Source organism: Dasypus novemcinctus, chromosome 15, assembly GCF_030445035.2.
Source record: "Dasypus novemcinctus isolate mDasNov1 chromosome 15, mDasNov1.1.hap2, whole genome shotgun sequence".
Lineage (NCBI taxonomy): Eukaryota > Metazoa > Chordata > Mammalia > Cingulata > Dasypodidae > Dasypus > Dasypus novemcinctus.
This window is the reverse complement of record NC_080687.1, coordinates 41,388,860-41,416,302: the sequence shown is the minus strand read 5'-3', so window position 1 is coordinate 41,416,302 and position 27,443 is coordinate 41,388,860. Positions and strand designations below refer to the sequence as shown.

The 27,443-nt window shown below is 40.9% G+C and overlaps 1 protein-coding gene and 1 pseudogene across 2 annotated transcripts in view; one reads left to right on the top strand and one right to left on the bottom strand.

The window, feature by feature from the left end:
• The window catches only part of GPC6 (glypican 6), a 1,204,448-nt gene that overhangs the window by 664,162 nt on the left and 512,843 nt on the right, over positions 1-27,443 (top strand). The window lies entirely within an intron of this gene.
• On the bottom strand, positions 10,196-12,256 carry LOC139436588 (SH2B adapter protein 1 pseudogene; annotated as a pseudogene).

Sequence of the window (27,443 nt, the reverse complement as noted above, 5' to 3'; positions counted from 1 at the left end):
TGGATTCTGCCATAGCCTACTCTTCAACTGCTCTTCCCTGGTCCCTTTTTTGCTCTTTGCAATTTATTATTCAGCAACCAGATTTTCAAGTTTGTATCAGATCATGCCCTTCCATCTCAAGGCTTCTCATTGCAAAGAGAAATAAATCCATACTTCTTACCAGGGCTTACAAGGCCTTATGTAATTTTATTTATTTTTTGTCTTATTGCATCATCGTCTTTTTGGTGTGTTGCTTTGCCACACAGGGGTCTGCACCTCTCCATGCCATGTGGGGGCCTGTGCCTCTCGGCAGTTGCACAGGTCTCAGATGCCCTTTTTCTTTTTTTTCCCCAGGAGTCCCGGAGATCGAACCTGTGTCCTCCATATGGTAAATGGGAGCTCAATTGCTTGAGCTACAGCTGCTTCCCAGCCTTATGTCATTTAACCCCACCTGATTTTCCATCCTTCCCAACTGTGACTTTTCCTTTCCATCTAGACTGATCTTCTCCAATACCCTTAAACACATCGAACTTGTCCCTAATGCAGACTTTTGCACTTGCTTGCTACCCCTGGAATGATCCTCACCTCTTCCTCCAGATTCCTATATCCTTGGCATTCCCAGATTATCTCAGCTCACCCTAGGCACATCTGATCACATTCAATAGTATCATTTTGTTCTTAGGACTTACCTAAAATCACTCTATTTGATTATTTGCTTAGTTTAGTGTTCTAATTCACACATAAACTGCAAACACATTTACACAATAGATTTTAAAATTGAGGAAGGCAGACATTTATGTCTTTTTTACCACTTTATCTCTAGTATACAAATTAGTCTATAGAAAGGATTCAAAAGAGAGTAAATTAATAAATTGATTTATGAATTGCTTCAAATTTGTCTGTGGCCAGTATTCTAGAACACATAAAAATAAAGTAGAATTTTCAAGTCAGATGAGGTCTTCTTAAGAAACCAGATACATTTTGCATACTAGACCTCAATTTCCATTTTGTCTTTCAAGATTCCTCTACATTAAAAGCCTGCATCTCATTTTCCATGTACATTTCCTCCTTTTCTCTCTTTTCACACCAATTCTACTTCTTCAATCCCAAATGAAAGCTCTGTTTAGGTGACTCTTCTCATAAGAATATCAACAGAAGTTGGCACTTAGCATTTGTGAATAGGTTCAATCACGATAACCACTACAGACACCTGAATAACTTTTTAAAAGACTTTCATCTATAAATGCAATAAATGCAACCCATCAATTGAATCCGTTCAGATAGTACACAGGTGTATACAATTACAATCATAGTCTCTGGCAACCTACCTTCCTTAGTTACCATTTATCCCAGGCACGAAAGTAAGGTATATCAGGTCCCTGAGGAAAGGGACTATCTCTTTTGCTCACTACTGTGTATTTGTTCTGAGAGAAATGCATGCCACACATGGTATTTTAGTAAGGATGAACGAGATATTAGAGAGAGAGCAGTTAGCATAGTTTGTGACACCTCACAGGTGCCCAGTACGTGATTCATATAGCATGGGAGAGATATTTAATGTGATCATCTGCCACCTGCTAGGATGCAGATGTCGAGGATTCTTGAGAGACAGGGCCATTTGGGGAACCCAGAGAAGAGACAGTCCTGGAGAAAGAGACAAGAGAGAGAACAGAGAACCAGTTGCTTTCCCAGACAGGGAAAAATTGAATGAGTCTTGTAAGGAAGGCTGATATCAAAATTAAAAGCGTCTTTCTAACAAGACTCAAGCAGCTAATGAAAATGATTTTAGTACCAAAGACAGTCTGCAGTATTGAGGTGCAGGCAAGCACTGACTGGTAGTGAGTTCCTTCTAGTGCTAAGACTCAGCAGGAAGTTCTGCTTTCATGGACCTCAGAATTCAACTCATATCAGCTGGAATGAGTAAGAATTACTGTATGAAATGTGATAGTTCTAAGTTTCTGAAAAATGTGTCTAGTATTTTTTTGTGCATTGCTTAAAACTGGAGAATCAAGGATTATCGATATTCTTAGTTTTTAGGAGTCTTTTTTTTTTTTGCAGAAGAATGGCTGCAAATGATACTTGCACCTGGAAAAGAAAAAAAGCTTAATTTTATCTTAAGCAACTGTAAATCAAGTAAAACCATTCAGCATACATTAAATAATAAAGCTAGAGAAATAGTCTAGCAGAAAGTAGCATTTAAAATTAACTCCTTTATGGCAAGCACACTTATCACTGTTCTGTGGTAGGATTTTTTTCCAGGGGTGACATGGGGATGGTCATATGGCCTAGATCATAAAGGCCACTCAATAAATGTTTGTCTGTTGCCTAGAAAGAGAGGGTCAATGTGGGTTAAAACCTATTTCTCTTAACTTCTTTCCCATCTAAAGATTTTTTTCCTTAGGATTTTTTTAAGTAATGCTTCCATAATTTTTCAGCTGCCTTTTGTTTGTAATTTTATTTTTTAAGTTGAAATCAAGTTTACTAATTTTGAAAAAAAAAAAGTTTCTTCTTAATAGACTTACATAGCTGTTGAAATCTAATAATTACTCAAAAGTAATTATTAGAACATTTTCCTCATTATTGTTCAGCCAATGTATTTATATTCCTGTCTTAAAAGAAGAGGGATCATTTCATAAGAAGAAAATTTTTTTTTCTTCTTTTTAAAAGATTAAGTCAAAATCAGCAAGCTCTTTGTTCTCACCCTAAATGTGAATATGAAGAACTTTAATTTAATGTTTACCTATCTTTTTACAGGTTTACCTTTTCTAGATGCATTGTCCAGGTACATAAGCCCACCGCACTCAGGTTACAGGTTTGAATACTCAAAAATAAAGATTCTCCCATGGAGATTATGTCCAAAGGTGTTCTAAATTATGGGTAGATTTAGGTATCACCATAAACTTTGTACTTAGGGTAAAGGTAAAATCATCACCTCTTCAACATGCCAAAATGCAGGAATGGGTTTATCTTCCCAAAGGGAATATAAGTAAAATAAAACTGCATAACATAAATTAGGCATACCATAGAAGCTAAGTAAAACTATAGATTGATTATATTTTCAGCACTTATATTTAAGATTAAATTACTGATTGATGTATTTAATAATGAACATGAAAAATAATTTATTTTACTAATGTAGATACCTAGTGCCTAATTTAGGTTAAGGCCTTATGATACTAACATATCTGATAATGAATGAACATTCAAGAGCTGGAACACAGAGGAAGAAGCACATAATCTAGAATATAAATTATGATTCATATGTATTTTAGGGTATACTTTATAAGTCCACTACAACAATATTTTTGTTTGTCTGTTTTTTTATGCATATTTTTATTAGAGTTGTGAGTTTACAAAGCAATCATGCATATGTGCAGAATTCCCATATATCACCCCTCCACCAATAACTTACATTGTTATGGAACATTTGTTGCACATTATGAAAGAACATCATCAGATTATTACCATTAGATCTGGTCCATAGCTTACATTATATTATTTCCATATACCCCTTATTATTAACACCATGTATTATTATTATACGTTAGTTCTTTTAGCAATGTATTGTAGTTTTCTGAATAAAAGTGCTTTAAGTACTTAAGTTTATTCCTAAATATTTGATTCCTTTAGTCACTGTTATAAATGGAATATTTTTCCTGTCTTCCTCCTCAGATTGTTCATTACTAGTGTATAGAAACATTACTGATTTTTGCATATTAATCTTTAATCCTGTCATTTTTGCTGAACTCATTTATTAGCTCTATTGGCTTTGTTATAGATTTTTCAGGACTTTCTGGGTGTAGAATCATATCATCTACGAATAGGGATAGTTTTACTTTTTCCTTTCCAATTTGGATTCCTAGTATTTGTATTTCTTGCCTCATTGCTCTAGCGAGAACTTCTAGCACTATATTAAACAACAGGGGTGACAGTGGGCATCCTTGTCATTCCCGATCTCAACAGGGAAGCTGTCAGGCTTTCACCATTGAGGACAATGCTAGCTATGGGTTTTTCATATATGCCCCATATCATGTTGAGAAAGGTTCCTTCAATTCCTATCTTTTGGAATATTTTTATCAAAATAGGATGTTGTATTTTGTTAAATGTCTTTTCTGTGTCAATTAAGATGGCCATATGATTTTTCTTCTTTGATTTATTAATATGATGTATTACACTAATAGATTTTCTTGTCTTGAACCACCCTTGCACGTCTGATCATGATAAATAATTCTTTTAATATGTTATTGGATTTAATTATTATTTTGTTGAGAATTTTTGTGTCCATATATTAGGGAAATGGGTCTAATTTTCTTGTCTTTTTATATCTTTATCCGGCTCTGATATTAGGTGATATTGGCTTAGGTGATATTGAATTTGGTAGTGTTCCTTTCTTTTCAATTTTTTGGAAGTGTTTAAGTAAGACTGTTATTAAATCTTCTTTGAATGCTTGGTAGAATTTACCAGTGAAGCCATCTGGTTCAGGACTTTTCATTTTAGGGAGTTGTTTGATGACTGTTCCACTTCCAGTCTTATTTTAGATGGATCATGTTTTTTGTTTTTTTTAATCCATTCCACTAATGTCTTTGTCTTTTCATTGGGGAGTTTAATCCATTTACATTCAATGCTATTATTGTAAAGGCAGTTTTTCCTTCACCCACTTTGAACTTTAGGTTTTATCTGTCATATCTTATTTTCATTACTCTTTTTTTTAAAGTTACTTTTACTTATATAATCTTCATTTCTAGACTTTCTTCCAAGCCTCTCTCTCCTTTTTCTTTTCAGGCTGTAGCATTACCTTCAGTATTTCCTGCAAAGGTGTTCTCTTGATTACAAACTCTCTCAGTTTCTGTTTATCTGTGAATATTCTAAACTGGCCTTCATTTTTGAAAGCCAATCTTATACCCCCAAACAGAAGAATATACATTGTATTCAAGGGCATATTGACATTCTCCAGGAGAGACCACATGTTGGGTCCCAAATCAAGTCTCAATAAATTTAAGGTTGAAATTATGTGAAACATCTTCTCTGACCCTAATGGAATGAAGCTGGAAATCAATAACTGGTAGAGAAATAGAAAAGCCACATATATATGGAAGCAAAATAACACACTCTTAAAAAATCAAATGAGTCAAAGAAATGATTACAGGGGAGGGAGTGGCAAGATGGTGCATCTATAATCTATAATTTGGAAAGATGCCAATATTTTCTGCTCCCACATCCTTCTGTTTCTATTTATGTTGTTTTTATTCCACTTTATATTTTGCATGTCCATTATTAGTAAATATGCCCCTTTTATGCTCAATTTTATTCTGATTCTTATAAGAATTAAAGAGTAGAGTTTTAGATTGAGGATACAGTACTATTGGGCATTGCATTTACCCTTTTAGTCACCCTTATTGAAAGTCTTCTCTAATTCACACTACTCCAAGCTACTATATGTACTTCATCAAAAGCTACTGTCTCCTGTCTTTTCCTTTCAACCTGTAGAACTCCTTTTAATAATTCTTGTAGGGCACATTTTTGTTTGATGAACTCTCTCAGTTTTTGTTTATTTGTGAATGTTCTAAACTCTCCCTTATTTTTGAAAGGACAGTTTTGCTGGATAAAATATTTTTGTCTGGCAGTTTTCTCTTTCAGTACCTTAAATATATCACACCCCTGCCTTCTCACCTCCACAGTTTCTGATGAGAAATAGGCACTTAGTCTTATCAAGGATTCCTTGTATGTGATGACTCACTTTTCTCTTGCTGCTTTCAGAATTCTCCTTATCTTTTTCAACTATATTCTGATTAGTATGTGTCTCAGAGTTGGATTAGTAGAATTTATTCTGCTTGGAGTAAGTTGCACTTCTTGGAAATATGTATTTATGGTTTTTGTAAGAATTGGGAAATCTTTGCCCATTATTTTATTAATTATCCTTTCTTCCCCTTTTCCCTTCCTTCTCCTCATGGGACACCCATGACACATATGTTTTGTGCTTTTTTTTTTTTTTCATTTCTCTCCCCTTCCCCTGCCCCCAGTTGTCTGTTCTCTGTGTCTATTTGATGCGTGTTCTTCTTTGTCTACTTCTGCTGTTGTCAGCAGCACAGGAATCTGTGTTTCTTTTTGTTGCATCATCTTGCTGTGTCAGCTCTCCGTGTGTGCGGCGCCATTCCTGGGCAGGCTGAACTTTCTTTCGCACTGGGTGGCTCTCCTTATGGGGCACACTCCTTGTGCATGGGGCTCCCCTACGCGGGGACACCGCTGTGTGGCATGGCACTCCTTGTGTGCATCAGCACTGCACATGGGCCAGCTCCACATGAGTCAAGGAGGCCCGGGGTTTGAACTGTGGACCTCCCATGTGGTAGGCGGACTCCCTAACCACTGGGCCAAGTCCTCTTCCTGTTTTGTGCTTCTTGCCATCACTGAAATCCCTGAGTCACTGCTTAATTTTTTTTTTTCTATTTCTCTTCTCTATCTCTTCTTCTGACTATAGGATTTTGATTGGCCTTTCTTCTTATTCACTGATTCTTTCCTCTGCCTGTTCAAATTTGCTGTTGTATGCCTCTAGTGTAGTTTTAATCTTTACTATTGTGCCTTCCATCCCCAAATATTCTTTTTTATTGGGGGTGGGTGGGTGGATACCACGTGTTGAACCTGGGACTCATACATGGGAAGCAGGCACTCAACCACTGACCTATACCCACTCCCCATGAATCTTTTTATACTTTCAAACTATATGCTTACACATTTCCTTCTTAATATTCTTAATTTTTTATACATATTATCCTCCATTTACTTGAATTGATTAGATTTGTTTAAAATTCTTTAATTAATTGTTTCAAATTCTATGTCTTCTCTGAAGTTTTAATTTGTTCCCCTGACTAAGCAATATCATTCTTTTTCTTAGTATGGCTTGTGGATTTTTCCTGATGTTTAGGCATTTGAATGTCTTGATGAGTTAACCTTAAAGGTCAGTTTCTCCCTCTTTCTTAAGGTTTTAATGTTTGTTGGCTTTGAATTAAGTCTCTTTGATGCTTGTTTCAACTTATTCTAGACTTTTAGAATAGCCCATGTTTAATTGTACATATTTTCATAGTTCTTCCTCATGTGATTCTTGCCCTGGATATGTAATACACTGTACTTTTTGTGAAATTGTTTTATGTCCAAGAGAAAACTTCTTTTCCTCTGTTCCTTCTCCATGAATCTTGATCTGTTCTGTTTGTTTTTGTGCAGAATTTTCTCCTCAAGTCCAACAATTTATTTAAATTCTCCCCCTCATGCAATATCCTTTTCCTTACACTTTTCATTTCTGGGACCAGTTCTATCTTATAGAAGTTCTTTTTAACACCCCCCTCTTATTTTTCTCTGTCTATGAAGTTTTTCTACCTCTAGTTTCCTCCCTATTATGGTGTCCCACTCCAGGTAGCCAGGTGTAATCACTCTAGAAAGGTGGGTCATTCCAGAAAAGTCCATTTTGCATTTTGGTCATCCTTCCAACAGAAATTAGATTAAGTATATGCACCTCTTGTCATCGGTCTGCCACAGTCTCTCTCTCCCCCCAGTAGCTCCATCATATACTGTTTTAGTTTCCTATATTGCTGAAAGCAAATAACCATGAAATGTATTGGGATTAACAATGTGAATTTATTAGCTCACAAGCTTACAGTTTTAAAGCTGAGAAAAATGTTCAAATCAAGACATCATCAAGTTAATGCTTTCTTCCCAATGACAAGCTGCTGACTATCCTCAGATCTTCTGCCACATGGAAAGACACATGGTGGTATCTGCTGGTCTCTCCCTTCTCTTCCATATTTCATTGCTTTCAGTTGCTTCTGTGGTTCTCTTTCTCTGGGCATTCATCCCATTTATCTGGGACTCCAGTAAGATGATTAAGACCCACCTGGGACCACACCTTAACTGAAGTAATCTCATCAAAAGGTCACACATTAAAATAGGTTTATACCTACAGAAATGGATTAGCTTGAAGAATATGATTTTCTGGCATACATACAGTTCCAAACTACCACATTTACAGCACAACGTAGAAGCTTGTGTTCTACTCTGGCCTCTGTGGGCTAGGGTCCTGTGCCTGGGTATGTGTGGGTTTCTAACTTGCTGCTGTAAGTCTCAATCATCTGTGTCACAGCAGGAAGGACACAGGCCACTTCCTCTGTGTGACTCCAAAGCTGGAGGGGAGGAGAATGGATTGGCAAGTCCCAGATAGAAATTCCCTACTTGATATTTTTATTTTTCTTCAATTAAGCATTTGTGGAGTCCTTCTCCATTCTCTACCATCCTAGAGAGTACTAGACAAGTGAGGTTTGTTCTTTTATTTGCTGATTCTATGGTGAGACTTTTTTGAAGGATGTCTTATAGCATCATATCAATGTTGTTTATATTATTTCTTTTAACTTGACAAATTATTACGTGATAGACTCAAAAATCACTGAAAGCTATTGTGGCGGCTTGCTCGGTCAGTAGAGGTGGGGTCTGGCTGCGGACGAGGGGTCGGTCCAGCTTAGGACGAGGGGTGGGTCCCACTTGGGACAAGGGGTCGGTCCCACTCGGGACGAGGGGTCCGTCTCACAGGGGTTGCACGGTTCGGCTGACGGGGTCGCCCGGTGAAGCTGGCGACAAAGGGGTCGCCCGGAGAAGCAGGCGACGAACTGGGGACAAGGGAGGCCAGGCCCTTGTCGGGGGCTCTCAGGACTGGTGGGCGCACGGCAGAAGAACTACCGCGGAGACAAGGTAAACACTCAAGTCCACTTTATTGAGGGAGAGGCAACAGTTTTATAGGGGCTGGGGAAGGCTGATTGGTTGAAGCCACGCCCTATTCTGATTGGTTGCCAGAGAAAGGTCAGTGGGTGGTACTGGACGGGGGAGGGGTGGTGATTAGGGATTGGCTGTTGCTGTTGCTGGGGGAAGTGGCAGGGTTTAGTGATTGGTGGCTGCTGTTGCTGGGGTGGAGGGCAGACTGGAGTTTCCCGCCCACGCCTGGCTGTTGCTGCTGTCGGGGGGGTGGGGGGGAAGGGCAGACTGGAATTTTCCACCCTGCGCCTGCGCAGGGAGAAAGAAGAAGAAGGCATCATGTGGTGCTATCCGGGAGGAGGGGCGGCCGCGGAAGCATGGCTGCCGAGAAGGGGAGACCCGAGGGCACTCTGCGCCCATGCCGAGCTCCCTTCAGGGGTGGCGGTGAGTCCGACCAGCCACGCTATTATGGGGGCAGCGGCTTGGCCTACCGCGGCCGCTCCCCTGCCAGGCCAGCAAACCACACTTCAGCCCGAGGGGTGACCGCATTTCCCCCTTCTTTTCAAATAAGGGCCAGGATGGCAGCAACAACAAGTAGCCAAGGCCCAATGGCAGTAAGCAATGAGGGAAGCGGGGCTGAAGAGGGAGGTGAGTATGACGGGGATATAAATGTATAATTTGGGGGGCGGTATCTTGCCGTTGCAAGCAAGGGTGGCCAATGTCCAATTCTCGTTGATCTCGGCGGCTATAAGATCCATCTGCTGTTAAAAGTCCAGGATGACAGTGCGTTACAGGTAGTTGATCTCTTCTTGGTGGCGAAGAGCGGCAGAGGCAGACTGTGTGATGGTCTGGAGGATCGCAGCTGTGAGGGCAAGTCGCGTCAGGGCACCAGCGGCGGTGGTGGCGGCAGCGTCCGGAGTGGTGGAGACGTAGGCGAGGACAACAGGAAGGCCAAAGTATCCACGGGCGCGAGAGAGGCCGATGTTAACAGGGCGGGCCGACATGGGGCGGCCCAATCTGCAACGCAATGGGGGTTCAAGCAAAAAAGGAGGGGGGCGGGGGATGAGAAAGGACGCTTTGGATGGCTGAGAAGAGGAGTGAGGTCGAGACAGGAGGGAGCTCCACAGAAGTATGGGGAAGCAAAATCAGAAACGTTATTAGATGCTAGAATGCAGGCCGTGGGCCGGGGAAAGCGGGTTGCGGGCTGTTCAGCAGGGCTGGAGTTGCTTGAGAGCGATGGCTGCATGGGGGGCCACGGTTACAGAAGACTTGGGGCACCTGCGGGAAGAGTGAGCAGGAAGAGGTTGGGTAGGAGGAGGCTGAGAAAATGAAGCGGGGGGGGGGGTGTCCTCGGCAGTGGCGAGTCGCTGATAGCTGACCTGTACGTACGTGCTAAAGGAGGAGAGAGACTATGTTAATTGGCTCGCCAGCATGGCGAGTGTTGCGGTGTCTGCACTGACGGTAGAGTGCGAGCAGCGAACGAACTTCAGGGTTGGATGGTTGTCTCTCGGGGTGGAGGGTGAGCTGGCTCAGTTGGTGCTGGATCACTCGCATTTGGCACCGTTCCCTGCAGGACATCCGCCTGCTGCCGATGGGAGGACACAACATAGCTGACAAGGACAACATCACTGGAGCCTTCAGACTCCAGAGGGATGGGGTGCACCCGGAAATGCTCGAGCATATCGAAAATGGACTGGAACCACAGGTGCTGGACTCGGCACTGGCCCTCCTCATTCAGTGACAAACGCAGGTGCTTGGCCTTGCCCTGGAAGTTGAAAGTGAGGACATATTTGCCCTGCCTCGTCTCACTCTGATGTACCAGGAAAAGGCCGTGGGAGCCAGTACCTCCTGCCAGCACTAACTGGGCAGCCTTGAGTCGAGAGAGCATCCCATGGAACCAAGGATATCCTGAGAGGGGCTGGTCCCCCTCACCTCTTTCTGACTCTCCCTGGAACAGAAATGACCCTGTGGCCGTTTCTGGAGTGTCCAGGGGAGGGGAGGGAGCTGAGAGGGGATGAACTGTCTCTGCTGGAGGTCCCTCTTCAATGGGGATGCGAGGGGGTAATTCTGGGGGAAGTAGTTCCATTGAGTCAAAATGGGAGGCAGCAATGGAGGCAGAACTGGGGGAGATAGATGCAGAGGGACGGCCTGAGAGGCTTCCATATGGCCCCTGTGTCAGGCGGTTATTGCTCTCGCTGGGTCCCAGAGGCAGATCCCGGCTGGGCAGACTCTCTGAGTGATTCAGGCAGGGCAGCTCCAGGCTGTCTATGTTCTCCCTTGCAAGGAATGAGGTCCCAGGGGCCAGAGGGAGGGTCATGGGGTGGGGGCTGGTGGTAGGGCAAGGTCCTGAGCTCAGGCATTTTTGGATATTAGACACCCAGGCCTTCACATGTAGCACATCGGCTGTCTCCAGGATATACTCTGAGGGGCCTTCCACCTTAACCACGAATGTGTTTTCCCGGTCAGGCATCTCCAGGGCTGTGGTTGTTCGGACGTCTGTTATAGTGGAGCAGGGAATGCTGAGTCGGGGCCGAGAAGCCTTGGGTGGTACAAAGAACTCCAGGCGACTTCCTCCTCCTCCTCCTTTTCCTTCACTCCGAAGCAGTAAGCGGCACTTCTGCCACTGAGGTTGCCCTCCTCCCCCTGAGGTAGGCCCGGTTGCCCCTCCTCTCCGGCTCACTCCAGCTGGATCAGGGGCTGCCTCTTCAGCCCCCATGAAACTCAGCAGCTCTTCCCTCTGCACCATCCCTGTTCCATCTTTCAAGGCCCCCCCTCTCCGACTTAGTCTCAGCCTCTCAAAACGGTGAGTCCATCTTTCCCCAGGGGACGTCTCGTCACCAACCAGTCCCCTACCAATGGTCCCAGCCCCACCAGAGGAATTGGAGTTGCTGTTTCCTCCTAAGACTGGGGGGCCTGAGGAGGTCTCCAGGGGCCCAGCTGGAGAGGGTGGGTCAACGGTCCCCCACCACTGCATGATTCCACGGACTGAACTGCGGATGGAGCGACCCACTGAGCGGAGGGAGAAGCATTTCTTTAGCTTCGGCTTCGAGGAGGTCGTAGAAGAGGAAGAGACTGAGGAAGGGAGGGGGCTGGCCAGGTCCTCAGATGACCGAGAAGGGCCCAGCACAGCCAGGGGCCCACCCACCCTGCAGCTCTCAAGGGACAGGTCATGTGGTGGGATCTCCGCTCCAGGACTCAGGGGAGCCAAGACAGGTGGTGAGAGGGAGCCAGAGGCCCGGGCCACCTCAGCTTCAAAGTGCTGCAGGAAGAGCTCAGCAAAACGGCGGGAGAAGGCAGCCTCAGCCCCCGGCCCCGCATATTGGGGGTGGGAGGCCAGGTAGAGGCGGAAACAGCGGGCAAAGTCCAGGGCAGCAGCCCGGGCATGGAACTCACAGAACTCGTGCCTGGCAGGGGAGGAATACGGGTCCAAAAATAGGCTAGAGGGGGCCACGCGTGTGGCAGCTTGCCACGGATCGGATGGAGGGGGCTGCCCGGGGGAGGCGGAGCCGGGGGGGGCCGCTGGCGCGGAGGGCGCGAGAGGAGCCATAGCCCATATGGTGTTACAAAATGGCTGCAGGCCGTCCCCAGTGGTACTACAAAATGGCGGCGGGCCACAAAATGGTCGTGGGCTACAAGACAGCCACGGACCGTCCTGCGCGGAGGGGTAAAATGGCGGGGAGGGAGCTTCCGGCCCACCCAGGCAGGAAGTCGTCAGGGGGAGGGAGGGGTAAAGGGACCTCCCCTTTTCGAGCGAGGAAGAAGGTGGAAGTCCGCCATCTTGAGAGTGCTTCCCCTTTTCGAGTGAGGAAGAAGGCGGAAGTTCTCCATCTTCACCGGCGCTCGGCACTGCAAGATTACACTGTTTAGGGGGACAATCTTCGAGCGCGTTATTAAGGCGCTCGACAAGCGACTCAGAGTCGGAGTCAGAGCCGGCATCAGGATCCCGATCAGGATCCCGGTTAAAGTCGCCGTCCTGACAATCATGGTGGCGGCGGTGGCGTGGCCGGGGGGAGTCGATGGTAGGGGCGCCTTGAAGGCAGGAGCGGATGGTAAAAAGCGCCAGTAATAAGCCAGGAGGGAATCTTTTACCTTCCTGCTCCAGAGCAGAAGTGACCCTGTCTATAAGGTGAGTGTAGGTATCCGGGTCCCAGAGCTGACACGTGGTAAGCCACGGATTAAAGGGGAGAAGAAGGTCGCAATATACTTGGAGCTGTTTCAAAGAGATCTTACACCGGTGAGTGTCTAGGAGACCGGCGAGGGCCCGAACTTGCGGGGCTTGCTTAGCAGAAAGGATGTTACCCATTGCTAATGGCCTTTTGGAGCCGATAAGAAAAGGGGCCCTTACCTTGAGAGCGCGGCGATGGGAGCCGAGGTGCGCAGTGAGATGAGGGGTCGGAGCTGACGGGACTCCGACGGTGGTCAAGGGCCAAAGGAAGGCCCAGACGAGGGGAAGGCGGAACGACGAGCTGTGGAGCAAGGCAAAGGGGAGCAAGCGCGGAGGGAAGGAGGCAGAGGTGAAGGCAGGGGTGGAGGTGCTCAGGCACGCGCTCCTGAGAGTTTTATTGGCGCCTCTTAATCATAGCGGGTCGGTATAAGCCCCCAACATGGAAGGAGAAAGCCATCCAGCAATTCTCCCAGACCGCCGTGGATCGTATGAGGTCACCAAGGTTCAGGAGCAGCAATGCAGAGCGAAAAGATAGGGGTGAGAAGAGAGGAGGGCGTAGGGCTGTGGTAGGGTTACTTCAGACGTGCAAGCGTGCGCTCCCAAGAAATCCAAGGCTCCTCTTAATCATAGCGGGTCGGTATAAGCCCCCGACATGGAAGGAGAAAGCCATCCAGTGATTCTCCCAGACCGCCGTGGATCATATGAGGTAGCCAAGGCTCAGGTAGCAGCAATGTTGCACGAGAGAAGCCCCACGGTGAGAAGAGAGGAGGGGGGGTCCGCCAGGTTATGGAGTGAGGCTGTGGTGGGGTTGCTTGGCCCCACGTTGGGCGCCAGCTGCAGCAGCTTGCTTGGTCGGTAGAGGTGGGATCTGGCTGCGGACGAGGGGTCGGTCCAGCTTAGGACGAGGGGTCGGTCCCACTTGGGACGAGGGGTTGGTCCGGCAGCAGACAAGGGGTCGGTCTCACAGGGGTTGCGCGGTTCAGCTGACGGGGTCACCCGGCGAAGCCGGCGACGAAGGGGTCGCCCGGAGAAGCAGGCGACGAACTGGGGACAAGGGAGGCCAGGCCCTTGTCGGGGGCTCTCAGGACTGGAGGGCGCACGGCAGAAGAACTACCGCGGAGACAAGGTAAACACGCAAGTCCACTTTATTGAAGGAGAGGCAACAGTTTTATAGGGGCTGGGGAAGGCTGATTGGTTGAAGCCACGCCCTGTTCTGATTGGTTGCCAGAGAAAGGTCAGTGGGCGGTACTGGATGGGGGAGGGGTGGTGATTAGGGATTGGCTGTTGCTGTTGCTGGGGGAAGTGGCAGGGTTTAGTGATTGGTGGCTGCTGTTGCTGGGGTGGAGGGCAGACTGGAGTTTCCCGCCCACGCCTGGCTGTTGCTGCTGTGGGGGGGGGGGGGGAAGGGCAGACTGGAATTTTCCACCCTGCGCCTGCGCAGGGAGAAAGAAGAAGAAGGCATCGTGTGGCGCTATCCGGGAGGAGGGGCGGCCGCGGAAGCATGGCTGCCGAGAAGGGGAGACCCGAGGGCACTCTGCGCCCATGCCGAGCTCCCTTCAGGGGTGGCGGTGAGTCCGACCAGCCACGCTATTATGGGGGCAGCGGCTTGGCCTAACGCGGCCGCTCCCTTGCCAGGCCAGCAAACCACACTTCAGCCCGAGGGGTGACCACAGCTATGTTAAGGAATCCAATTCCTAAGTTTCTACTACTTAACAAATGCTTGCTTGGTCAAGTTGGTCCTTAATGATCAGTAGCAATAAATGGCACAAGATAAAGATAAAGTATAATCATTGCAAGTTCTAATTCCATTTTTCAGAAGAGTTGAAAAGTTAGGGTTGAAAAATTAGCTGAAGAAGAAAATACCTGTCTTTTCCTTTGTCTTCTGTAATAGAATCCTTGTAGTTCATTGCATTAGTAGACATAGATAGTGTGGTGATGTTACTCACAAATGGCTGTCTGTCTTGAGGAACCATGGTAACATTAATAAATACAAAAGTCAGAAGGTGGAGCTGGTGTCAGAGGGAACATTGTAAATTTGCTTGGATTAGAAGTGAATTTTGAAGTTATCCAGGAGATGATAAAAATGTGTGAGTTTAGCTTTGGGAGAGTGTTGATGCAGAAAAGAACCATTTGTTATTCAGCTTAATGAAAGATAGAACTTTGGTGATAAATAAGTTTGCAGAGCAAGTGAGAGGAGAGATAGAAGAGAAGAGGGTCAGGGATACAGTCTTATTTAGGAGAAATAAGAAGCATGATCAAATATGTAGAAGAAATGGGTTACCAAGTACAGATAAGACAAGTATTTAAAGATTCTCAAAATTGAGATGAGTAGCTAGAAAGAAGTGAGAAAAAAACAAAAGAATTAAGTATCTTTCAAGTATAAGGAAGAAGGAATTTCAAGAAGGAAGAGGAAGTCTACAGTATGAAGAGGCAAAGTTGTCTAGTCACATTATCAACCTTTCAATTCTGTGTAGAGAAAACTCAACATCCTTCATGCTATTTTGCTGCTCTTTGCTTATCAGCCACTGCCTAGGGATTCCTGGAAGAATTCTTAGAACTTCATCTACTAGTGGTGCAAAGTTCCTTTTCCTTACCTCCAAGGTCAATAAAATGTAAGTGTAGCTGGTGTGTGATGCTTTGATGAGCAAGACTTACTCAGGGTACCACACAGGTACTGGTGCATCTCAAATTTACAAAAAGAGGCCCAGGACACTGCTTCAGACATCCAGAATTGTCTTGGCAATCAGTGGGTAACTATATAAGAAATGGTGCAAACTCTATTTTTATAGCATTATTGTCTATTCAATAAATAGTGGATGCCTATTGCAGCAGTTTGGTATTATTTATGAATTCCAAAAATAGATATTGGATTATGTTTGTGAACAGGTCTGTCCCACTGGGCGTATTAGATTATATTGGATTTAGTGTTTTTACTTTTACTTGATTAAATTATGATTAAAGCTTTGATTGGGCCATATCAGTCAGTCATTGAATCCCTGCCCCCTTGGTGGGTGGGAACTCACAGAGAAAACCACATGGCAGAACAGAGGTTGGAATTTTTGAGTTGGAGCTTGGCGAGTAAGGACACAAAAGTGCAGAGCAGCTGAACCCAGAGAAATCAAGCCCCGGGGAGAGAGACAGAGCCAGTTGCCTGATAGTCTACACCTGGCCTTGTGGAAAGAGCAGGTTACCTGAACCCAGAAAGCAACAGGCCCTGGGAGGAGAGGAACCCAGGAAGCCTGAACTCTTGGCAGATGTCACCAGCCATCTTGCTCCAACCTGTGGCAACAGACTTTTGTGAGGGAAGTAACTTATACTTTATTGCCTGGTAAGTTTCTACCCCAAATAAATACCCTTTATAAAAGCCAACACATTTCTGGTATTTTGCATCAGCACCCGTTTGGCTGACTAATATACCTACTCTATGCCAGATTCTGGGAATTTTAGTAAATGCCTTTTATGTATATGTATATAGAAATCCCAACATAGACTTTCAAGCATGGATTTTTTTCCCTATATTAAAAAATGATTTTACATTGTTGGCTGTTTTATAAATCTGAGCCAATTTTTCCTCAATTGAAGGAAGTGTTTAGCCACTTCTGATAGTTTCTCATTCCCTTTGGATTTTTTATTTGTCCTGGTTTTATTCTAGGTCATTGCTAGGGTCTTAAAAGCAATTTAAAGTAATTATGTCTTCGGAATGTTGGTACATAGTTAATAATGGACAAAGGCTTTTATGGGTTAAAGATTTATAGGATTCAAAGAATAACATCTTTGTCCTACATCTTAGCACATGCTATAGGCATGTTGGTAACACCACATCCAAATTATTTTAGAAGCTAATGAGCGCAATTTTAAATGGCATCAATCAGATAACTCTAAGGCCAAAAGTCTAAGGTGGCTTAATGATGGTATTAAAAACTCTGTTCTGGTTAGGGCGTCTGTCTACCACATGGGAGGTCCGCGGTTCAAACCCCGGGCCTCCTTGACCCGTGTGGAGCTGGCCCATGCGTAGTGCTGATGCACGCAAGGAGTGACCTGCCACGCAGGGGTGTCCCCCGCGTAGGGGAGCCCCACGCGCAGGGAGTGCGCCCATGGGGGGAGCCCCCCAGCGCAAAGGAGAGTGCAGCCTGCCCAGGAATGGCGCCGCCCATACTTCCCGTGCGGCTGAAGACAACAGAAGCAGACAAAGAAACAAGACGCAACAAATGGACACAGAGAACATACAACCGGGGAAGGGGAGCGAATTAAATAAATAAAATCTTAAAAAACAAAACAAAACTATGTTCTTTCTTAAACTCAACTCAGCATTTGTCTAAGTTGGCAAATAAAGCAGCTCTCTCCGGCCCCCTATCATAAAATACCATAAACCTGGATCTTGAGATAGGCTTGAGCAGTCTTAGTGGGAGTGGCCTTCATTCAGGAATTTTTACTCCCATTCATCTACACCTCAGAGTTAGCAAACTCTATAACATTCCCCTTATACCTTTATCTCTTCCCTTGCTAGAGAATTTTCTTCCCCATGCCTTGAATCACCTATATTTTCTTGTACCTCCTATTCCCTTGAGTAAAATCCAAACCCCCCCCCAAGGAATCTTGTAAGATTCCCAACCTTACTACAATTCATCTCCCATCTTTCTGGTCTTGTCCAACCTGCACATGCTAACTGCCAAACATGACACGTTCTTTTGCAATGCTGTCATTTTCTCCTATTTGACTAGAACACCCTTTCTCCCACCCTATGAGCATAAAATTTTCCTATTCATCTTTCAAGATGCATTTGAAACCTTGTGGGTCTTAGCTGATGGGCTTCAGATTCCTAGTGAGCTGTGGAAGTATTGCCAAGTATTCATTTGTAAAAGTCACTAAATCCTTTTAACAACATTGATACATTTTTTTAAATGCATGTGTTTGAATATGGGAAGAAAAAGTTCTGTCCTGGGCATGGGAGAGGTATCAGTGAAGTGTCAACACATGCTCAAACTGCCTAAGGAGACTCACCAGGGGTAATGCTCTTTTCTTCTCTGTTGTTTCCACTGTATTTTGTTCATAGTTTTAACAGAGAAATTTATAGGTTGTATTTTTTTTTTAAATAACATATTGTAAACCTATTATCTTCTGGCAGAAATAACTCATGATCAAAGTAAAATTGTAGGAATAGCTCAGAGAAGAAATCAACCACCCAGAGATAAATAACTAGCTGTCTAGAAGGAGACTTCCTAGATCAAAGGGTATGTACGTTTTTTCAGCTTTTACATTGCCAAATCGCCCTGCAGAATGGCTCTATCAATTTAAACTCTGCCAACATGGTTAATGGGCTGTAGTGTAATTGTCTGTTTATCTATCTGTTTTCCTCATTAGGCTACAGGCTCTTCAAGGGCTTTTTAAAATCTCTCAATGCACAGCATCTAGAATTTAGCCTGGCACAGAGTAGGCACTCCCATAACCCATTCCCCTTCCCTACCTCTAACTTCTTTGAAGCCCCAAATAATTGAACCAGGTGATATATTAGAAGATGTGGATGAATGACAAGGCATAGTGGATGGCAAAATGCTCCAGAATTTTTCCCCAAAACTCAGTATTCTCATAAACTTTTATATGTATTTAACATCTACATTTTAACCCAAATTTACAGAATGCATTCTTTACTCATAGGTTCCTTCAGGTAACCCCATGTAAGGTACTGTTTGAGTTAATTAATATTGAATACTAAAGTTGCATAAATGTAGATGTAAGTATATGGGTATTTTAATAAACATCTTCCCAAATGCAGCTATATTAGTAAATGAAATTTGAGTAACTTCCTTCAGGGAAAATTTTTAAATATGTCTGTTACTATAGTGATCACTTTAAAATGAGGTGTAAGATTATAGCTTTTTTCCCCTAGGAGGAAAAAATAAATCTCTAAGAATCCTAAAGGAATGAGCTTACTTTGCATATGAAATCTTCAGTAAACTTATAAAACTAACATTACAATGCTTTCCTTTGCCGATTAAGAACCTATAAAGGTAATGATCCAAGATCATTTACTTATATATTATTGGAATAATCATTTATATTTTTAAAGAACTGTATATATGGTAAAGGTGCTAAGATTTAATGTGACACAGGCAATAATGTTGAGAAACCCATGTTCTACATAGTCTAGAGGACAAGATGGGCATGTAAAGTGTTAGATTAAAATATAATATGACAACCACTATGACAGGCATTAAAAACAAATGTTTGTGGGGAATGGAGGAGAAAACATTTTTCTAATTCCTTACAATCCAGATGAGATGCTATTTCCACTTCAAATTTTTTTTATGATCGCAACTGAAAATGACGGTCTTACCTACTACAGTAATTTAGTTGCACCTCTTCTTAAACCACAAACGTTTATCTAGCATCTGCCAGATACTTAGGCATAGACAAATACTTTAAGCTGAAAACGAGCTTATTGTCTTTTGTTGCAGATTTTATATGTAACAATTCAATTCCACTTCGGTTCATGCTTTATAATTATTCACATACTTTTTTGCCGGTATGAAGCCATGAAAATGTTTATTGTTTTGTTAGTAAAACTGTTGACTGAATAAATAATTGTCTAGTAATTAGTTTATATAATTATTCATACATAGCCAAGTTATGTTATTTATGAAGCAATGGCTCTAAATCACAATCACCTGGCATTCAAAAATATTTGGCAATACCATATTGGTGCAAAATTAGAATAGGGTCAAAATGGTTAGAATCGTTTAAATGGTTTGTAATCATTTTAAGTGGTTAAGAATGATTTCTTACATTTGAACTGGAATTGCAGTTGCATTCTAATACTACTGAAGTTTTTAAAAGAATAAAATAACAGCAAATGTGAATCACTATCTTATTTTTTTTAAGGACCTGACAAAAAAACAGAGGTGCTTATTTTAGCTAGTTGGGGGAAAGATAGAAAGTTAACACTGAGTAAAATGGAGGAAAAAAGTGTGCATAAAGAGAGATGTGATTTTGCCAGTGATATAACTGGGAGATATATTCACAGCTCGGTTGGATTCTATTCATTAAAAAGTATAGATAAGCATTGTTTAAATTTTTTTCCCATTTATGAGAGCATGCAGAAACCTGCACAGTCACTTAAATTGGAGTGTTATTGAAATAGCTTCTCAGCACATTCTCAAATACTGCTTAAGAATATTGAACTTAACAGAAATGAAAAGCATGCCTTTGTCAAAGTGTTGGGGCTTTAAATTGGCAAAAAACGTTCACAACCATCAGCATGAATACATTTTATTCTAACAATTTCCCCTGCTTTTAGAATGTGGTCATGTTTGAACTTTAAAAAGTGTGGTTAGAATCAATGGAAGATATACTGGAATGGCAGCAGTTCTCTTGTGGAAAGGACACAAAAAATCTAAGCTTGAATAATAAGAAATTAGAAAGCGCTTATAAAAGAAGTGATGGCACGAGCAGGATTACTTAGGTGTGGTTATTCCTGGAGAGAACATGCTGAGAGGCCCACAACAGTGGGGATCCAATGACTGTTTTATACCCTGTTAAGTCTTGCAGCATAAAAACCATTGGGGAAATATCACACTTAAGATGAAAAAAAAATTTTTTTGACTTTGAAAACTTTTTCTATATTGAAGCTTCATATAGAATCCATTCTTTTTACCTCTTTTTGTTCTGCATGCTGGCTAGCAGAATTGCAGTGCAATCGACTACCACGTAAAATAAAAACGGAGCTGTCTCCTTCATTGCATGATTTCTTGACTCTTAACACTGATTGACAGGCATGTGATTACCTTTGGACATTAGTTTGATAGTCATGTATTTCTATCTGAGTTTCTCTAGTCAGTGATTTTTTTGTTCTTATTTTTAATCCCAATATTATTTCACTAATAAAATTTAGAATATTGGAAATTTGATCCAAAAACTTCAATTCTGGTCATTATGTTGCTTGAGAAACCAAAAATTATATGAGTAATTTAAAATTATATTTTGCTTTGACATGTACAGGATATGTATTTTTAGCAGGACCTACTATGTGAAGGGTTTTTGAACCACTGAACGACAGTGGGATTTTGTACACATTGAAAGGTACATGCTTTCCCTTTCTTGTTAACTCAAGAAAGAGTGCAGATTTCCAAAGAGGAAGAGCCCAAGCATGAGTAAATATAGATATATAGACTTTAGATTATCAGTTTATGGACCAGAGACCACTAATAAGATGTCCTAAAATATGTAACCACATTTCAAGCATGATGAACACAATTATGATACCATGTATGATCTGTAATTTATTTAGTTCAATTATAGTCTTTTGACTCACTAATATAATTTCATTTTTAACATGACAATAAGATAATGAGTATACCAAAGAAAATAATATTAATAAATGTGATTCATACTGAATAATACCAAAGGTCAAGAGTGAATTCAACATGACAGTTAATTAGTAGATTTGAAATTTAAATGTGTTTCAGAAAATATATATACACACACTGATGTTCATAGTGGCATAATTCACAATTTCCAAAAGATGGAAGCAACCCAAATGTCTATTAACCAATGACTAGATAAATAAAGTGTGATATATACATGCATTGGAATATTATTCAGTCATAAAAAGGAATAAAGTCCTGATACATGCAACAACATGGATGTACTTTGAAGACATCATGTTGAGTGAAATAAGTTAGACACCAAAGGACTAATATTGTATGATCTCACTCATTGAAACAGAATAAGCAAACTCATAGATTCAGAACCGAGCACATAGATTACCAGTGGGCAGGGTGGGGATAAGGAATTGGTACTTAAGACTTAAAATGTATAGGGTTACTATTGGAATGATGGAAATGTTTTGGTAATGGATGATGCTGATGGTAGTACAACATGGTAAATACAAATTACAGTACTGGACTACATATTTGAATTTGATTAAAAGGGGAAATGTCAGATTGTATATATACTGTCAGATTAAAATTTTTAAAAGGAAAAAACCCATGGAACTACACTACACAAACAGTGAACCCTACGTTAAAGCATAGACTTTAGTTAACAGGGCAATTATATAAATGTGCCATGATCAACTGTAAAAAATATTCCATACCAATGCAAGGTGTTAGTGGTAGGGTGGGATATGGGAATCCTGTATTTTATACATGATTTTTCTGTAAACCAACAACTTCTATAATAAAGAAAAATAAAGAATAGGAAAAAGAATATATGATGCTTACGAATAAAATTGTTAGAAATTAATAGATGAGTAAAGAATTAAAGATTTAAACTTGTGAACAGAGATTTTGCCCATTTAATTATCAATAACTTGGAATTTGAGATGATTCTTTTCCTGTATGGTGTCTGCTTTTGAATCCCTCAACAGTACTGATACTTATCATCATTGAAGAGAGTTGCATTGACCTTATGAATAAAGAGATAATTGGGGAAAGTTACACTAATACTTCAGTTATCTTTCTAATACACCATTTGATGCAATGAAAGAGCTTCTGTGGAAAATCGAGGACCTCATGATATGATTGATGAATGCATTGTTTCCAAAATGATACAACCTCACTGAATACGTGAAAGATAGGCTTAAAAGTCAGTTTAGTTTCCTTAGCAGAGAACTAAGAAAATCCCAGTTTATTTCAAAGATAGCAAGATTTTCTATCTAAAACTAACAATGCAACGTGTCCATTAATGAACATACCTAGATCTAATTGCCAAGATGGTCACCATGACGTTCTGCTTGCGGGTTGCCGCACATATCAGCAGAGCAGTTGGTGGCCACTTGTTCACACAACCTGAGTGAAGTAGCAGACACCAAAGCAATATCAAGAATGTATTACAACAGCTTAAAGCTTATTAGTCAATCCTACAAAGTACTTTTGGTTTTTCTCTACTTTTAGTTTCAGTTGTTTCAGCATATACTGAAGAGGTGCTAAATGTGTCACCTTCTGTGGTCAGTCCCACCCATTGAGGATACCTTGGCTAATCAACTTCCAATCATTTACAAAGTAGAAGATAGTAACCAGTAAGCTCAATTGTACATAGCCTATTTTATGTAATGTAGAGGCATCATCAATATCTGTTTAAATTCAAATTTTTTTCAGTTCAGTAGATGATTTTCTAAAGCTGCTGAGCACAGCCTATTATTTATGCATAGCAACAGTCATCATTGTCTCCATGAGACAGCACACACAGTGGCATGTCTCAGGTACAAAGGGGTTCCTCTTGGTACTATGCCTGGACAAAATTCACTTATTGACAGGGAGATAGAAGCAATATCAATTCCTGCAAAGTATAAAAGACAAGTTGGATTTGGAAATACTTCTTAATTGTAAGAACATGTGCCTAGAATGTGTACGCTCGTAGCTAATTCGACTGCCCTACCATCTGAAGATCAGAAATCTCCCATGGGACCACTCTCACAGAAAGCCATCTGCTATGCACAATACCTTCCTCTATCAGATGATTTTGGTCTTGAGGTTGACAGAAGAAAACTGTAAGACATTTACTTTTTCTTGAAAGAAATTCTTATATTTTCAGAATACATAGCCCCTAATTGAAATAAATTACTCCTGATGGAATAAGCATTCTGCAAAAAGCAGGAAAGAAACCAAATTTAATTTCCCAGTGCCATAGGGAGATCTTGACTATTCGCAAACTGACTCTAAATCTTAGGAACTATGCTTTCAAGGGCTAAGCTAATAGAACTGAGCAGGAAATAAGCTTGATTAGCATTTTATAAGTAATTTTGAGTACAAAGGATATATTTACAATAATAGCCAAGACTTATCATCTACAATTGAACTCAACACTGACCAAGAGAAAAAAAAATAAATTGAATCCATTAAAATGACATCAGATAAATTATGATATTCATTTTCTAGTACAATGCTTATCACATTTTAATTTTAAAAAACATGGTTGGATATCTCTAGATCCTAATAAGGGGAATAGGTTAGTGTAGATTTAGATAGCTTATGAAGCATTTAGTGTATGTGTTATTCACTTGCTGTTCTTAATTCATAACACAGCTTTCTCAGGACCACTCATTTTAATGCAGCCTGTCAATTGCTGCTCTCTGTAACACAAAATCCTGGAGGGAAGTATTGTTTTTTTCTCCCAAACAATTTAAAATGATAACCTCTGGCTTTTTTCTAGGGATATACTTTGCATTGTTCCACTCAGCACTGGATAATAACAGTGATTTTTGAGATTAAGAACACATTGATAGTGCTTAGTAAGTGTAAATCTAATAACAAAGTTTGGAAAGGAAGAAAGAGATCTTTAAGGGGCTATGGCTATAATCAAGGGAACAAAAAGTCCTTTTTAGAAAAACTTCAATATGTTTTTTTTTTCAACTTACAGCCTGTAGTAGGTAGCACTAAGATTACATTGTCATGTGTATTCATGGTACTTTAAAATAAAGATGACTTTGTGGGAGAGAATAAAGCTTTTACTTTCTAGTGAGCACCATTTCTCATCTTGAATTCTCAGAAGCAGTCACTCAAGTCAAAGATAGATATTCTTTCCTCCTGGCCTCATGGGAATAGAAGATTTGTCACATAACCACAGTATGCATTTCCGTTTCTTTTAGGCAGTTGTCATAGCCACATTGAGTTGCTCCTCTAAAAGTGGTCTGTGCCTTTTGTCCATATCTTAAGGCTGACGTGAAAAGACTTATTTCTACCAACTGCACATTCTGCTTTTTTTATAAGATCTGTAATTCAATGAAATTCATAGATACAACCATATTATTCTACAGAACATTAAATTTTTAAGAGTGCAGGAAAAATATAGCTCTGGCAGAGAAACTAAAGCAAATGCAGAAATTGAGATGCATTAAAGTAAAACCAGTTATCATTTGAGCAACCGAAGTGCGTCCCCGCATGAAGACTGTTTCTTTACTTCTCTGATGTCCTCTATTATAGACTATGAGACAAGAAACATGCTTGCATGGTTTTATACACCCTCAGGAACATACTTGTGCATAATCAATAAATATTTGTTGATGGATGGGATCTTGGGTTTGTGGATCCAGTTTTGAGTCAAGGACGGTGTATCCAGTCTATTACATTGAGTGCTTCAAAATACCCCTTTTGTTGTTATCTAAAAGAGTGCCATGGTGGGAAAGTCCTTAGGAGGAAACTTAGAACGTGGGTCAAGACCGTTTTTTACTTCAGCTCTATAAGCTTATCTGTGTGAATGAACTCTATGCATGATATCTCTGGTGCATAAGTAATTTTTACCACACTGCTTCAATAGATAACATATTACAATCAAGTTTGTAGGGTTCATTTATAATTTTTACTTAAATTTTTGCCCTGAAAAAGTTAAATTTTATGGAAGGAGAAGGTTTCTTATTTTTCCTCTGCATATGATCTCCATCTTCTCTGGAATTTTAGTTTTCCAATTCTAATAAGTGATTTAATGACTTGATCACTAAGTTACTTTTTGCTATTGTTTGTATAACTGAAAAATATTAATGCAGAAACTTAAATTAATAGTTTGGCATGGTTTTCTTTAAGTTATATTTACTTCATTAGACCCTGTGACTATTAGTGGGACATGTTAAAAAACATATACAAAAGAGAGAAGAAAAAAAAAAAGCAAATATATCATTGGAAATACAAGTGTAGGGGAGAAAAGGATTAAAGTATAAAAACTAATATTAACAACCACAACAAACTACATTCTTAAGTAGCTATTAATAATTATACCACACCTTCTGTTTAACTAACCTATTACTTTAATGTTTGCAATATACTTTGTATGTGATTTTATTTTCAAAATGTATTTAAAATAGGAACCAGAAAAAAAAATAGCCACCTATACTGATATCATTATATTTAACAGTAAACTGCTAGGAGGGGTTTTTCTCATTTCATTTCAGATTTTGGAGAGTTTACACATTTTGTTTGATTTCCAAACAGTGTATCTCTATTAACAGTTGAACTTCAGAAGAACTTACTTTAAATTACCAGTTGTACCTTGCCTGTGCAATTTCCTGCCTCCTTTCTTCTCAGCCCTCCTCTCTCAGAAAGACTTGCTAAACTGAGTCCCTCTGCAGAAATAAAGCTCTTTCTCCACTGTTCAAGTACACACATGCATACTCCACAGATAAAGATCCCCATATTTTGAAGAACTATGTCTATAAGTCACACTGATAAATATTTGAGTGAACTTGTAAGGTAAAAGTCCCAATACAAACACTTGGAAAATGTCCATAGTGGCCGTTTTCCACATGGTGAGTAGAAAGGAAAATAGCACTTTAAAAATAGGAGAGCTGACACAACAAGATGACGCAACAAAAAGAAACACAGATTCCTGTGCCACTGACAACAGAAGCGGACAAAGAAGAACACGCAGCAAATGGACACAGAGAGCAGACAACTGGGGTGGGTGGGGAAGGGGAGAAAAATAAATAAATAATTCTCTAAAAATAAAAATAAAAATAGGAGATAGTCTTATATCCTCTTCTTTAAGAAATTTCTAAATATTATTCCATGAACATGTGTGGATTTAATAATAAGGAAAAATGGCTAAATATTTTGAAAATATGGAATTGAAACTGAACACAGATCAGATGTGAGCTATTTCTATAAATATTTGCCTGTTTTAAAATCCATTTTGCCACTTAATTTTACAAATAATAAATTTAGCAAGAGTAAGAAAAAAAAAATGTAGACACCCATAATCACAATAAACATTTTTTGTGCATACCAAACCATGTTGTTTTGTATATATAGTGCTCATGTTATATAATCTTGCAATATAGATATAAATATCAAGAAACAGACCGATAGATAGAAAAAGGTCCACATAACTCACTCTAATATAATCTGCTTGTTTCACTCCACAACATATTTTTAACCTCTTTCCATTCCCATAAATCAAAATTGAAATTGAATGATGACTCTGCATAGTGTTTCACTGCAGAGATGAATCTTCATAAGACACTCATAGCTTCTTCCCTACTGACTGGGTATTAAGGCTGTTTTGTTTTTTTTTTTTTGGTTGCTAGTATCATAAACAATGGTCTGATAATCATCCCTATGCTAACATGTCTGGACATATTTATGACTATTTCTTTAGAAAAAAATTCCTAAACATAAATTTTCTTGGTCAAAGATAAACTTAAGAGATTTTAATACATATTGTCACATTGTTTTTCAACAGTATATGACAATTCCCCTAATTTTTGCCAACACTATTATAATTCTTTTAACTTTTGCCAATCTGTAAAAAATAAAACCTTGAATTATTTGTTTTTTTTAATTTCTAATGGTGGCAAAATACCTAAAATAATCTATCAGTGCCTATTTGGTTTGTATTAAAAAAATTGAGGTCTTCAGACAACAGGCAAAATGGTGGCAGAGTAAGGAGCTCCTAGAGTCAGCTCCTGCTACAGGGCAGTTAGTAAACACCCAGAGCTATCTGGAGCTATCTGAAACATCTGGGGCCTTTAGAAGGCCAGAAGAGCATCCTGCACAGAATTGAAGGAATAGAAAGAGGATACTGCCCACCTGTAGAGAAGATTCATAAGTAAAACTCTCCATACCACAGAGGCTGGTGCTAATCC